This window comes from Urocampus carinirostris, chromosome 3 (genome assembly GCF_059441175.1).
Source record: "Urocampus carinirostris isolate Australia breed hairy pipefish chromosome 3, RoL_Ucar_1.0, whole genome shotgun sequence".
NCBI classification, from domain to species: domain Eukaryota; kingdom Metazoa; phylum Chordata; class Actinopteri; order Syngnathiformes; family Syngnathidae; genus Urocampus; species Urocampus carinirostris.
In genome coordinates, this window is record NC_142351.1 from 33,191,578 (window position 1) to 33,206,601 (window position 15,024).

The 15,024-nt window shown below is 39.2% G+C and overlaps 1 protein-coding gene across 3 annotated transcripts in view; it reads right to left on the reverse strand.

Moving 5' to 3' along the window:
• Window positions 1-15,024, reverse strand: part of tafa5l (TAFA chemokine like family member 5, like) — a 76,490-nt gene that overhangs the window by 13,144 nt on the left and 48,322 nt on the right. The gene's annotated exons all lie outside the window — the stretch shown is intronic.

Here is a 15,024-nt window from a genome sequence, read left to right on the forward strand (position 1 = left end):
CATATAATTTTAACAGCAAAAGTCACGTTCGTTTGTATAGCCCATAATCACAAGGAGTCTCAAAAGGCTGCACAGACCGCAGATTATTGCAAACTACAGACTAGTATTACACCATCCCCTGATCTAAAGCCTACATGAGGCAAGGAAAATCTCAAAAACCTCAACAAAAGGATAATGAAGAAACCTTGAGAAGGGACCGCACATGAGGTAATCCCCCTTCCAGGATGACCAAACTGCAACGAATGTTGCAATAATAAATAATACACAGATAACAGAACACACACTCATTATATAAGGGGAATCCATAACTTAAATGTCCAGTATTCTCGCACAACATTGAAAAAACATTGTGCTACTCAAAAAGCAATTTATTTATGGAATGAGTTAGATGATGACCTTTAAAATGTCCCTTATTTATGTAAATAATAAAATTGATACCTATACTACAAAAATTGATCTACATTTTGTTTGGTTATCATATGCTATGCTAGTAACACGCGATATTATCATAAGTTTGAAATGTTTTACAAGATGATTTTCAGAAGGTCTATTTTTTGGTATCACGTCACTAGCAACACAATTGGAAGTTTGAAATGCCATTTCCTGGCTTTCTCATTTTCCTCCGTAGGATGAGTTTTGTTTTCTTGTTTTGGTTTGGAATATATCTCCCCTGCAAGGAAAAAAAACAAAGAAATTGGGGTTTGCACTTAAAAGCTTTATTTATTGGTTTATTTATTGTTCAGCTGTTTTCTGTGCAGCTATGCGTTTGTTCCCTTTTTTAACTAGTGGTTGATGTTATTTTTATTTATTGTGTTCCGCGCCTAAATAAATGATATTCATTGAAAATGGGAATTATGATAAAATGATAGAATATGATCTAATTAAGGATAAAAAATGATAATCTGTATTTAATTCAATTTTTGTGTAATTTACTAACGTTTGTATTTAGGTATCACCTGGTGACGTGCAGTCGAGGGAGGCAAGTGAGGTTGTTCCTTTTCTGTCATCATGGAACTATAAAATTAAAAATATATCAAATTATAAAACCAATTCTGTGTTCGCTATTTCTCATTCAACTTGGCAATTTTTTGATTTTCTTTTTTAGATTTACTGTTTGAATTTTAAGAGTGAGCATCCACCGAGAATTGTTTGTCTCACTACCGTCACCTCGAGGTGCAATATCAAAACTGAGTGCCTATTGTCAAACTGAAAAAAACGCAAGGTGGATTTTATTTTTAATGTATCCTAGCTTTAAATGTCTTTTATTGACATTCTCTCCGGGGTTGCAAGAAAATTTCATTGGCATTTTTATGTTAATGACAGTAATGAAAGCGTCGCATCCTCCTCGACAGGGACCTCCTCAGGGCCTTCTACCATGCCTATACAGTCAAGCCTGGTCAGTCGTCGGGAGGCGCATGTTGAAGAGGGATGGGAGTACTGCTAGGGTCCAGCTAGAGGGCGCTGTAGTGCTAATTGAGCACACTGGTTGCTCATTAACTCGAGTGGATGAAGTGGCGAGCACTGAGATTTCCGTGTCAGATCATCTGCTCTGATCAGTAGATTGTCAAACGACCAATCATTCAATTGATCGATCGGCTGAACCAACTAACCGACCCACGAACCAACCTAACCAACCAACCAACCCACCCACGAACCAACCTAAGGGGCCGGTCACACAGCCGTTTGCGGCTGAATCACGGCTAAGATTTTGCATTTTTTTTTTGCCCGTGGTTGCCCGCGATGGAAAATGCGCAAAATTGGCCAACCCGCTGTTCATCGGTGGTATGCCCGCAAAACAGACGCCGGCGACTGTTCCGCTTCCTCATCGCGTCATTTCCGCGTCATTTTCTCGTGTGGACCACGGGTATAAAAGCTCCCAAGCCGGTGTTGTGGCCAAATCCGACTCCTCATTTTTATTTTATTATCTTGTTATGAAATGAAAAGAAATGTCAAGAAATAAAAATGGATTAAGACGAGGTCACTACGGTGACGGGGATGCATGTTCACCCCTTGACGTCTCGAGCACAACTGACGTGCTGTATACACGCGGAGAAAGGCGTTTGACCGTCACACGCGTAACACGCTAATTTCACGTAATAACACCGCGATACAGGCGCAGAACATGCTATTAACATGCTCCACCCACGATTACCCGCTGAAATTTCCCGTCCTACCCATGTGTAACCACGCCCTGGCCGCGGCCAGAGCACGTCGTTCCGCGTCATTTCCGCGTCATTACCTCGTGTGCCGCCCGCGGTTAACACATGCTCAAAGTTTTGAGCAGCTCAAAACTTTTTCGCGCGGCCAACCGCGTGTGAATTTCCGACCGCAAGTAAAGCACTGCTGTATCTCGTCTATATGGCGGTCTCAAAGCGTCTAACAGCGCCCAACAGTGTCTGCTTCACGGTCAGAAATTTCTGGCCGTGGTTCAGCCTCGATACGCCCGTGAAAGGCTGTGTACCTGGGCTCTAAAGAATTGAGCAGCGCAAAACTTTTTCGCGCTGCCACCCGTGCGCGAATTTCCGACCGCGTGTTAAGCACTGCTGTATCTCGTCTGTATGGCGATCTCAAAGCGTCCAATAGCGTCCGCCTCACAGGCAGAAATTTCTGGCCGTGATTCAGCCGCAAACGGCTGTGTGACCGGCCCCTAACCAACAGACCAACCGACCAAACCAACCAACCAACCAACCGACCAACTGACCAAACCGAATTCGTAAGACTTTACCTTTCTACCAGCCGCCTATTTTCAGACTGTGATTTTCTGTTTTTGACTTGATCCTTCCTTCATCGGAGCGCTTGTTTCATATCCCATGCCCAATTAAAAACTCTCAAATCCCTGCATCACATTACAACATGTGGATCAGCGTTGAGATTTAAACCTCAGAATTCAAAATTCTGAGACTGATATGGTAACCAGTCAGCCATTGTCCTGTCTTAATGCTGTGTAAAATATAGGGGTGGGAGGGAGAGGTAGGGGGGATTAGTCGCTGAACAACATTTCTGAGAGTGTTAGCATGTCTCACTCAGTGAAAGGCTTTTCTATGCCTGAAGTGATATCAAGAGTCAGCGTTGAAACGTGGCCTTTGCCTCCAACAATTTCACACCAGATGAAACTGCGGAGATGAGCTGGAACACAGATAGCAGTTCAAAGGCTGTCTATGACAGAACTTCAAAAAGGGCAGAACGATAAAGTTAGCTGAATGCGACAACACAAGGAGAGAATACAGCAAATCTCACACATGGGAAAGAACAAAATACCTTTTGACAACAACACAAGAAAGAAAAAAAGCAAGTCTAAATAAAAAAAGGTACGAGATAAAACAAAAGCTTATGTATAGATTCTTCATGACAAATAATGTGAAAGTGCATGCAAAGTTCGACTTTTGTCTGACATGCTTGTAAACAAAAGTCTCGCTTGAGTTTATTTGAATTAAATTTTTGCATTACTTCACACATAATCTCTCAGAGACAGATGGCGACAACGCCACTTCCAGCAGACGAATGTAAATAAACATATAAGTGGATTTTTCCTCTGCACTTGAATAATACCACAAGATCCTAATGTGAACCTTTAAAAAATGCTCACGTTTATCTTGTTGCATTCACTTCACGGTTCATTTATTGTGTTCTAATACTGTAATAATATTTTTTTTCTATATTAGTTTAGAATTTATTTTATTAACATTGATTTGCAAAAAAAAAAAAAAAGGCATTTTTATAATATTGTCAATAAAGACAATCGTGAATATTTTGTCTGTGTGTGCCCTGTGATTGGCTGTCCCTTGTCCATTGCCTGAAGACAGCTAGGATTGGCTCCTTTCCCCCCGCAACCACAGTGGGCATAACCGATTTGGAAAATGAAGAATGAACTATGTTAACATGTAGTTTTGATTTAGGATATTATTGGTTTTTGCAAGCTTGCATTTTCCTTCGTAGTGCACATTCAGTTTTTCCATCCCAACGACTTTATTATCTAAAAACTGAACAGAACAGTGTGCCAATTTAATTTGAGATGGACAAAAAAACTGCAATGTGGATATTTGAGAATACGAGTAGTCATCCCACCTATACGGGTGGTAATTACATTTCACTTCCTACGTTGTGTTTCTTAAATTTTAGTTGGTCAATTGTCCTACATGGGCTACAATTTCTACATTTCTATCAGTATCAACTGAAACACAGATAAACACTAACTGTCGTCACACCTTTGATAGCAGTCTTGCTTGGCCGGCAGCAGTGTGTATCACTGCCAAGTTGGCTGGCAAAAATAATAAGCTCACATTGTGTAGTGCATGAAGAAGTCGAACAGAATGCTCACCAAACCCCAAGCCAGCAAACACATAAGATGAACACATGGTCATTTGTATAATTTCCGAGCCACTCTTTAAAAAAGCATATTTTGGCAACCAGGGCAGTGCATTAGTTCCAAAACAAACATTTTTAAAATGTAAAAAATAGTTCTTGTTTAACTTCATCACATTTAATGGTGATAAATGCACATTAGTCGGCATTACTCGCTGTGCCCAAAAAAACTAACAAATTAATTTACGAATGGAACTGAGAAGACAATTTAGAGGACGCAGTACTTATTGCTTTGCATTCATATTTAATGCTAGAAATCCACGTTTTTTTATATTGAATTTTAACGACGTAAACACTGCTCTAATGACTTTGAGTTCTGATATCCCTTGCCGACACTTTCCGGCTGAATGGAAATAAGACCATTTAAAATACATTCATTTTTCTCCGAGCGGATTATTTCAGTACAAGGAGATGTGGGTCAGCAGGCAACTTTATGCTTTTCTCCTCTTACTGTCTCAAGATCTGTAGTCAATGAACAGAACGAATCGTGGCATAATGAGTCATTTCATCACAATAGATGTCATTTATGTTGAGAGATATTCTTTTTGCTAGAAGAGCAGAAAGCACATTTCATCCAAGTCCCTTATGAAGGCAATACATCACCAAAAACTCATGCAAATTGCGAAAAGTCATTGAGATGCTTTTTTGGAAGGGGAGTCTGATCGTTTGCTGTGTTTGTTTGTTCGGTTGGAAACAATGAAAATAATAATCTTAAATTGATACGGTTTATTTTTCAGCAATTGTTTTTATTCGTTAACATGCTTTTATGATAATAAAGAGTCAGTAACATTGTGGTGGTTCACTTGTTATCAGATTCCATTCCCAATCAGTGGTGGTGTAAATGTAAAGATAAACACTTTATCTTTACGTTCCTGATTGATTAGCCAATTCAGGACATACATTTGTCTTTTTGGTATTTTCACTTTCAATGCGTCTTCCCTGATCCCACAAATAAAATTCACTTCTCAGTCTCAGCTCAATCTTTGGTCTCATTGTAGTGCATCATAAACTGTGTTTAATCACAGAAGACTGACACTTTAATTGGCTCACAAAACTTTAAATCATCCTCTGAGGGCTCATGTCAGCATCCATTTAAATGCTTGCTATACTAAGCATGAATAAGATCAGAAACATTAGCAGCGCTCATAAATTGTCGTTGTCCTCTTTAAGATCGCCATGTCTTTTGATCAGGTTCATGTGGGGAGACGGTCTGAGCTTCTGAGCGTAAGGACACAGCTCAATGCCAATACAGGGCAGTTGCACTTGGTTTTAGAAACTCTTGCATTGTAATTTATGTTCTGTATTTGTCAATTTTACAAATCAGCACTATGCTGATCATTTGAAAAACCATGCATGTGTATGGGCGTGTTATAGCTCACTCAACTAAACAACATACAGAAGAAATGAAATTGCTTCCTCTTCTCCGCGTGCAAACATGCAATAGATAAGGCACAATACAAATAACTAATAACAGCAAGAACAAACTTTGGCAGCCCGCTGGAATCAAGTTCTTTGGAAAATCGCCTCGAAGCGTGCCGCCACCAGCTTCTTGGATCACTCTTCCTCTGGACTGTACCCTTCGACCTGTTCGGCTTGGGTGAGTCCAGCCAACATAGCTCTAAGGATCATAGAGACGTGCAAAGTACCCCACAACAATAAGATAATACCGCCAATGGTTAAAGTTAGAATTTTGATGAAAAACCTTTGGAACACAACACTCCAGCAAGGAAAATAGTCTGTAACTTATCTGACAGCAAAACTAAATTTCGTTTAAAAATATTGTCATTACAGTTGTTGTTAATTTGACAAATCCAACAGTTCTGTAAAATAAAAACTTCACTATCTCTAACTTGACTACATTAATAAGGCATTCATTACTAATAGGCTTTTTGCAAGTGCAGTTGTAGGTCACTGTAAAAACATGAGTAAACACAGCTGATGATTTACATATTGGCAGTTTGAGGACTGGAATAGCTATCAATTTTGTCAACTGGCATTCATGACCATTTTTTGTCAGGTGACAGCCAACACAGCAATGCCTAAGCCCAGGTATAGTTGAACGAGGATTTATTGATGTAGGTCAGCTTCCCTGTAATATACCTTTGTGACAAAAGATGGGCTGATGATTCTTCATCTGTATGTACGTGTGCACATAGGATGTCACTTCTGTTTAACAGGTGACAGAAGGATGAAAATTAGCTTGCAGACGAAGCTCAGAAATGAAGATGCAAAGTGAATTTGAGTTTTGATCATAGGTTTGTATTTCTAGCATCATAAAGTGAAGTAAAGTATATTTGACAAATAATTTAAATTGACATGTCTCATTTTTTGTATGGCATATCAATGTATTATTGTATCAAGTGGCTATTCTGACACATATAGTGGAAGAGTCACGGTCCAAGGTGAGGCCAAGTAACTCATTCAATGCCATAATAAAAAAATACATTTTCAGAAGCATTGTCACTGATGGCCGAAACATAAAAATACGTTTTTTTGTTTTATTTCCAATAAATAAAAAATAAATAAATAAATAAATGAAATATAATAAAGGGTTTGGCGCTATTCATCTGTAAGTATCAAGCCTCTGGGAATGATTTCTATTCGTATTCAGTATGATTTCAGTATGATAAATCACTGATGACAGGAGTGGCATTGATCATATCTTTGTCCACACATCGAAGAAGCTCAGCTTCCTAGCGTTGCTTCCTGTATCCGGCAAATGAGTGTATATAGGTTGCCCCATACGCATAGGAAATGCATAAGTTCAGTGTTGTTGCAATAAAATCTTGTGCCCTTGTGTTTATGGAAAGTATTCTTTAGATAGTGGAGGTATTACAAATGCCTCCAATATCTAAAGAAAGGAAAAAAAAAAAAACGTAAGTGAAAGTTCTGCTTGAAATGCACCCTATGACAAAAAACGCATTTACAAGCAGCAGTTTTTGTTTTGGGGGGAAACAAGTACAGTATTTTCAAGAAACTTGGCAATGTTCTTTACGAAACAGTAGTACAAGCTAGAATTTTTTTTTTCTATTTAAAGATGAGGATTGACCCGTTCTTTAGATATGTCTCATGCCAATATACCTATAAAACAAATTTTCTGTAATCCTTCAAAAGTTCCAAAATAGCCTCCAAAAAATTGTTTAGCGCTGGCTCTCCCGAATAGAAAAAAAAACAAAACGTCTGCTGTTGAATAAGTTAAGAATAATCATGATTTTGATGTAAGGATTAAAAGTATGCTATCAAAATGCGTGTTGTGATCTTACAAGGTCACATATTTATTCCCACATAGTTTTACGAAATGGCCAATTGTATTATACGGTCTATTTTTAGGAAAATGGTAATCTTTGAACAAGACTTGAAAGCAGTGAGTTTGACAGCTAAGAAAAGTGTAGGATTGGAGATAATAGGGAGATTGAAAATCAGCCATACCACCCTAATCCAAAAATCCATACCATTTCAAACAATGTTCAGTCCCAAATTCTCAAGAAAAGCGGCACAAAGAGTAACCAAGGCTTCATGATAGTGCTACTGAGAAGGGAATTCTCAGTTTCTACTGTGCGAATACATATATTATAAAGAAAAGCTCTATGTCCAACAGAGCAGACCTTACATTCTCCTTAAAAGGGTTTAAAAACTGGAAGGATGCTCTTAAAAGATTTGTACAGAATCAAAATTCGCAATCCAATCATAAAGCAGTCGTAGTTCTTGCTCAACAAACAGCCCCAATAGCTTAAAGACTCTTAAGTTCCTGATCAAAACAATAAGAAAACAAAAGGCACAGCTTTAAAAAGCATTGTTGGTGAAATTAATTCCTTAGCAGGCAGAGATTGGCACTGTGAGGCCATGGAAAGAAATATGGTAATTTGCTTCAACATTGAAAAAAATACAGCCAAGTGTGAAGCTGTCTTTCTGATTGGCTGTCCCATTTTCATGACTGCACCTCTCCACAAGTGCAAAATGGGTTCTGCAATTGTTTGGAAACTGTATTCTAAGTCATGTTCCTAAACTTTCCAATCTCTATCTGTATTTCAGTATTCCATCATTATAGATGGTACTCAAGAAATCTCAGGCACCAAGCAAGAATCCATTTGTTTAGATATGTGGATGATGACCTAGTACCACATGAGGTTGTTGTAAGCTTATATGAGGTCTCAAGGACTAGTGAAGTGGAGATAGCTAGAGTATCTGTGGATATGCTTTTGAAGCTGAGTATTTCAATGACATATTTAAGTGGTCAGGCAAATAAATGCTGCTGCAAATATGTTCAGAGCTTGTTCAGGTGCTCAGGCAGAAGTGAAGAAACAGACACTGGTATTGTGTGTGCACTGTGGGCCTCACTGCTTAAACATATTACCCAGGCTGCATATCAGGCTAGTCCAGTATTTTGTGGTACTTTGGAATGAGTGCACTATCCAGGACCAATAGGCATTCGGTCCGCACAATTCAAAACTATCTTTACAGCTGTTTCAGTGGATTTAGGAGACCATCAGTGTCACTCAGTCACTGTGCCCTACCAGGTGGACAGTAAGGAGAAATCAAATCAATGTTGTGTCAGTATGAAAGTGTGGTGATTAGCTTAGAAGAGATGGCAACAATTGGATCTTGCGCAGCCGAAAAGGCAAATGGATTGCATGAGAGGTTTTTAAAGGGCAAAAAAGTGCTTGGTCTTCTTGTGGCATTGGAAGTTTTTGAAGAATTAGAATGTTCCAACCAGTCTCTAGAGAAAAATTACAGCGACTATTACAGGAATGAGAAAAGCAACAGTGTGTCAAATCCACTCTACAGTTGAAAAGAAATTAAGGAAAGTGTCATGTGACTTTTGATCAAGTTTTGTGAATGGTGGATTCTCTTGGTATTGAACCATTCCTCACCAGAGACAGCCACCAAAACGATACACTGGCGAGGCCAGTCAACATCATTTGTGGCAGTTGTGTTGACGGGGGTCTGTGGGTTAGGATTTTTGTTGTTGTTGAAATATGTTGCTGACAAAAAGAACTAAAATATTTGCACAAAAACAGCTTCGTAATCATGTGCCCAATAATGTGTCTATTTGTATTGTGGCATCTGTGCGTTGTTACTTCAATGGGAAAATTTCAACAATGGGAATAATTTTTCCACTCATGTATGTAAACTGGTTATTCAGATTCACCTCATGTGTGTTCTCTGTTAGTTAATCACCAATTAAATATGATTAAGGAAGTCAGACAGTCAGTAACCTATAAATATTGCTTTTCTGTTTGAATTAAGTTTGACTATAGATCGTATTTCCCATTCAGCTACAAACTAGTGCTTACATAACCTGTGTTATAATTCAATAACCTTGCTTATCATAGCATGCTAATTGAAAATCTGCAGGGAAACATATTTGTGTATATGTAGAACACTCACTCAGACACACATGCAGTATACATACACAAACATGAACCTAAGTATGCTGTCAAAAACGATTAGGGCACAAGTGCAAAGCATGCATGAAATCTGCCACGGATGCCCGAGGCCGTCGGACAGAGGAGGCGGATGAGCGCCAGACAAGAAGGGAAAGCAAGTAAGAAAGATAAAAGAAAGCGAGAGCAAAGATCAACAAAAACCGGCTGCAGTTTAGCTCCTGACATTGTGTACCTGAACAGAATGACAGAAGACAAATCTCATGAAGGACATTGATTTTTCAAGTGTTTCATGGCTTTCATGTGATCCACCTAGACTTGTATTTCCTGAAAGTATAAGATAATAATAAATAAATATATATATAATATTCTACAGACTTTGTATCACAAATAGCATTCAAGGATGTCCTCATGATTCCCAGGTATTTGCAAATTTTAATCCAGTACATATCCTTGGCAAGGCGAAGACGCAGGAGGCTCAGTTGTTGCATAACAGTGCAGCAACGATGCCACCAGCAAGATTGCTTGTGGCACCGTCTTGTGCTCGACTCTACAAACTATTGAGGATGAAAATTATTTTACTGCAAAATCTTCTCCTTTAGGACTGCCAGCAACAAGTGGGGATGTATGTTTTTAGCCATCTAATAACTAAAGTTGGGTGGATAGATCAAAATATCAATATTATCGAAAGTAAGCTAGTACTTGGATAGGACCGATGCTATTGTCTAGGGATTGATACTATGATCCCATACAACTATCACTATGTTATTTTTGTCAGTCGAAAGGTCATGCATACAGTAAATTATGACTTTCAATTTTCATCCAATTGCGTTTACTTTTTATTTGCACTACTGAATTTAGTTGCAAGATATTGTGCAAAAGAAGGTATTCTAATGAAGACAATTAGTATACATTGTTACAACATTGTTAACATTGTTATACAGTATTTGTATTTTTCTCACATGACTGCTTTTTAGGTTTGACTTTTCTCTTTTGTTCTGAAATAGTTGTTGTATTTTATTTTCATAGTGTTAAACATTTTCAAAATATTGTGCAATGGAGTCAAGTCAAGTCAAATTTATTTATATAGCCCTTAATCACAAAAATGTCTCAAAGGACTGTACAGGATTACAGTTACAAAATTACACAATTACCTGATCTTGAACCAGCATGCGGGCAAGGAAAAACTGAAAAACCTCAGTGTGAGGAGAAAAGAGAAACCTTGAGAAAGGACCTCACATGTGGTAATCCCCCTTCCAGGATTGACCAGGGTGAATTACAATTAGCATTACTGTACACATAATAGTAAACATTAGGTAAGATGTTGAAAATGTCCGGAAAGTGCATGACATCAACAATGGATGGTATTAGAGTGTTGACTATAAATTGTATTACATTGCTGCATGATTTTGGTTTGCCTCTGCTGACTTTTGCTCTGAAACAGATGTAATGGAAATATTTACATTTATTTTTTTATGCTGTTTGTATTTATTTAATAAAGAAAACAGAACTTTTTGGTGTTTTTATCGTATTTCTAAACTAATTTTAAGACGGGGAGGGTTCAGTTAATGATCATGACATTTCTGAGCAAAAAGTACCAGATCGGAACTAATCAATACTACCCCGTATTTACTTGGATGGATCGATAACAATAATCACAGTATAGCCCGCCCCTTCTTTGAAACGTAAGGGCTAATTTTAAATTCCTGCTAAACAAATTAAACAAAATTTGCCTTTTTTATTCTTTATTGTTTTTCACTGGAACTGGAAGCAAAACTGCGTTATATGCATCATTATGTTTTCTCTTTCCATCTTTGTATTTCATCTTCACCCTGCTAAACATAGATATAATAAAACATTGTGGGCACATTGAATTCACATCCGTTTAAATACAATAAAGAATGTTTTTATAACGTTTTCAAGTAGTAATACACAATTTTAACCTCAAATAACTAATAAGAACTAAGAAAAGCCGCATATTGACCATTATTATACAGTGATACAAAGTCCACATGAAATCATTTATAAATTGCTTTTGACACTTTCTTATCTTCACAAATACCTAAATAGCTGAAGAAGGATCGATGTGTTCCTGTTAATATAAAAAAAAAGTTCTGGCTATTTATTGGAGATACTAAATGCAGGAGCACCTTCATTACAAGCTGCAGTGTTGACAATAGGGTGACCTGATGGCACAGTTTAATAAAGTCTTGTGTTTCAGTTGTTTTCCCCAAGTCCTGGTGTACTTTCCCAGCTGGATTGTTTTGTTTCGAGATCCCAAAAGTAAGAGTCAAGTGCCATCTTCATGATTTATTTGTTTGTTTGGAAATGTCTTTTTGGTATTCAAACAGTATCTTATCCCTAGCTAGCTTGAGGGACCAAAACAACAGGGATACAAAAATCTTCAAAGGCATGCAAAGTTAGTCTTAAAGTGATCCTGATGTAAGAGATGTAAGGGGCCGGTCACACAGACATTTGCGGCTGAATCACGGCCAGAAATTTCTGCCTTTTAGGCGGACGCTATTAGACGCATTGAGTTCGCCATTCAGACGAGATACAGCGGTGCTTAACACGAGGTCGGAAATACGCGAGCAGGTGGCAGCGAGAAGGGTTTTGCGCTGCTCAATTCTTCACAGCGCGGGTACATGGCCTTTCACGAGCGTATTGAGGCAGAAATTTCTGGCCGTGGAGCAGATGCCGTTGAGCGCTGTTGGACGTTTTGAGACCGCCATATACACGAGATAGAGCAGTGCTTTACTCGCGGTCGGAAATTTTCACGTGGTTGGCCGCGTTCAAAACTTTTGAGCTGCTCAAAAGTTTGAGCACGTGTTAAACCGCGTGCCGCACACGTGGTCAACACGAGGTAATGACGCGGAAATGACGCGGAACAACGTGCTCTGGCCACGGCCAGGGCGTACTTACTCATGGGTAGGACGGGAAATTTCAGCGGGTAATCGTGGGTGGAGCATGGTAATAGCATGTTCTGCGCCTGTATCGCGGTGTTATTACGTGAAATTAGCATGTTACGCGTGTGACGGTCAAACGCCTTTCTCCGCGTATAAACAGCGCGAATGCTGAGCACTCGTCAGTTGTGCTCGTGACGTCAAGGGGGTGAACATGGATCCCCGTCAGCGTAGTTTCTCTTCATTTCGAATAAATCTTTCAGTGCATTCTAAATGGTTGCAGCAAGGCTTTAACGTTAGGACATTAGCTTTGCCTTTTGGCCAAGAGTAAAAGTCCCGGCTCCTAAGCTCTGAAGCGTATTGTGAGCTGATCGATAATGGATAATGAATAAAGAAGGTAGACCAATAACCCTTAAACCACACCCCCCCCGTCAGCGTAGTGACCTCGTCTCAATCCATTTTTATATCTTGACATTTCTTTTCAAGATAATAAAACAAAAATGATGCCATAGCTTGAAATCTTGATCTTCACGGCACTGTGTCTTGTGCGGTTATGACATCTACAGCCCGGTGCCGAGATTTGCATCCCCTCGCTACTACAACCACTTTAACCTCGATTTATCTCACTTTTAGGGAATGTAATGGCGAATATATAACCAAAACCACTTCGTCTTGCATTTGTTGGAAATGTAATACAATTTAAACCATTCCGTCTTTGTTATTGTTGTGAATGTTATCGAACGGTAAAATCCTCCCCCCCTCGCGTGAACGCGCATTTCTGCTGCACTTTCAACGAAAGCGATCGTATTCTATATAAAACGCTTATTAAAACTATAAAGCGAGCTAATTATAACAATTGGGAGATCCTAGTCTATATAACGCGTTCATTTAAACAATAAAGTGCGATCGTATTCTACAAAATGCGTTTGTTAACGTGGATGAAAAAGTCACGCGAGGGGGTGGGGCGGTGTGGGTGTTGCGTAGGAGTCGGATTTGGGCACAACACCGGCTCGGGAGCTTTTATACCCATGGTCCACACGAGAAAATGACGCAGAAATGACGCGATGAGGAAGCGGAACAGTCGTCGGCGTCTGTTTTGCGGGCATACCACCGATAAACAGCGGGTTGGCCGATTTTGCGCATTTTCCATCCCGGGCAACCACGGGCAAAAAAACCCCGCAAAATTTTAGCCGTGATTCAGCCGCAAACTGCTGTGTGACCGGCCCCTAAGAGATGACCAGCGAACTCTCTTCATCATAAAAGTTTGGGCACGAGCCGGCCCCCAAAATTCTGGTAGGGCCTAAAATGTCAATCATTACTTTCGGGCTCTGGTTTACTCTCGCTGCCTTTTTTTTTTTTTTTTTGATAAGCGGGCGGAGGTTGCGCTGCAGGGAGAGGGATCTCGGTAGTGGGGGCGGAGTCCCAGTCGGTCAAAAACGCCCCTTGTCCTCCTTCCTTTTCACAAATAAAATATGAAAATTTGGGTTTGCTTCAGGCTCTGTCCCTCAAATCAAGTTAGGTGGTCGGGCTCAGGCTGGCTTGGGCTTTGATAGCCGCAGTCATGGATTCTTTTTTTTTGGGTGGTTTTTATATCAGGTAGGGAAACACAATAGCTAGGCTGCTTGCTGACAAAATATCAAAAGCATGCAACACATTTCAACATAAAAAGGATGAATCTTTTAATCTGTGTAACAGAAAAGTCAAACCAAAGCCATCGCTGCTGTCTTAGGCAGATAACAATGACAATAGATAGCATATCACCCTGTATGTAAAGAGGATCAGTGGAGAGGGGAAATATGCTAAATGTTTAGCTAGATTTATTTAACAATTGGGCCTGTAAAATCCATTGTGAGTAAGGTTTGAATTTCCACCTCTTTTGCTTTTCATAAATCAGCATAACAATTACAACTCAACAAATGGCTTATTTTTGACTATTGTCTGTTTTCTCACCTGATGGTAAAGAAACAATGAAAGTTTTCTCCCCTACTGGATGCCACAAGTAAGGCATCCGTATGACATTCTAAAACAGAGGTCCCCAACCTTTTTCAACCTGAGAGCTTTTTTTGGTACTGATCGGCGCAAAGGTTAATTTGTAATGCATTAATGAAATAGCAATTCAATTTATAACTATGTTGTTACACTGTTATTACCAAGTTGCACTTATTGAAAGTATGGTTAAGATTAGCACACTCGACCAATAAACATTGTTTTTTAAGACACGGATCATGTCAATGATTTTTCATGCCAGTAAGAAATCAAATAAGACCCACTACTGGTGAGATATTTTCAGAACCAGTCTGCAATCTACTCTGGTGCTCGTAGGGAGCTACCTGGTGCCTGTGGGAACCACGTTGGAGACCTCTGTTTTAAAATGT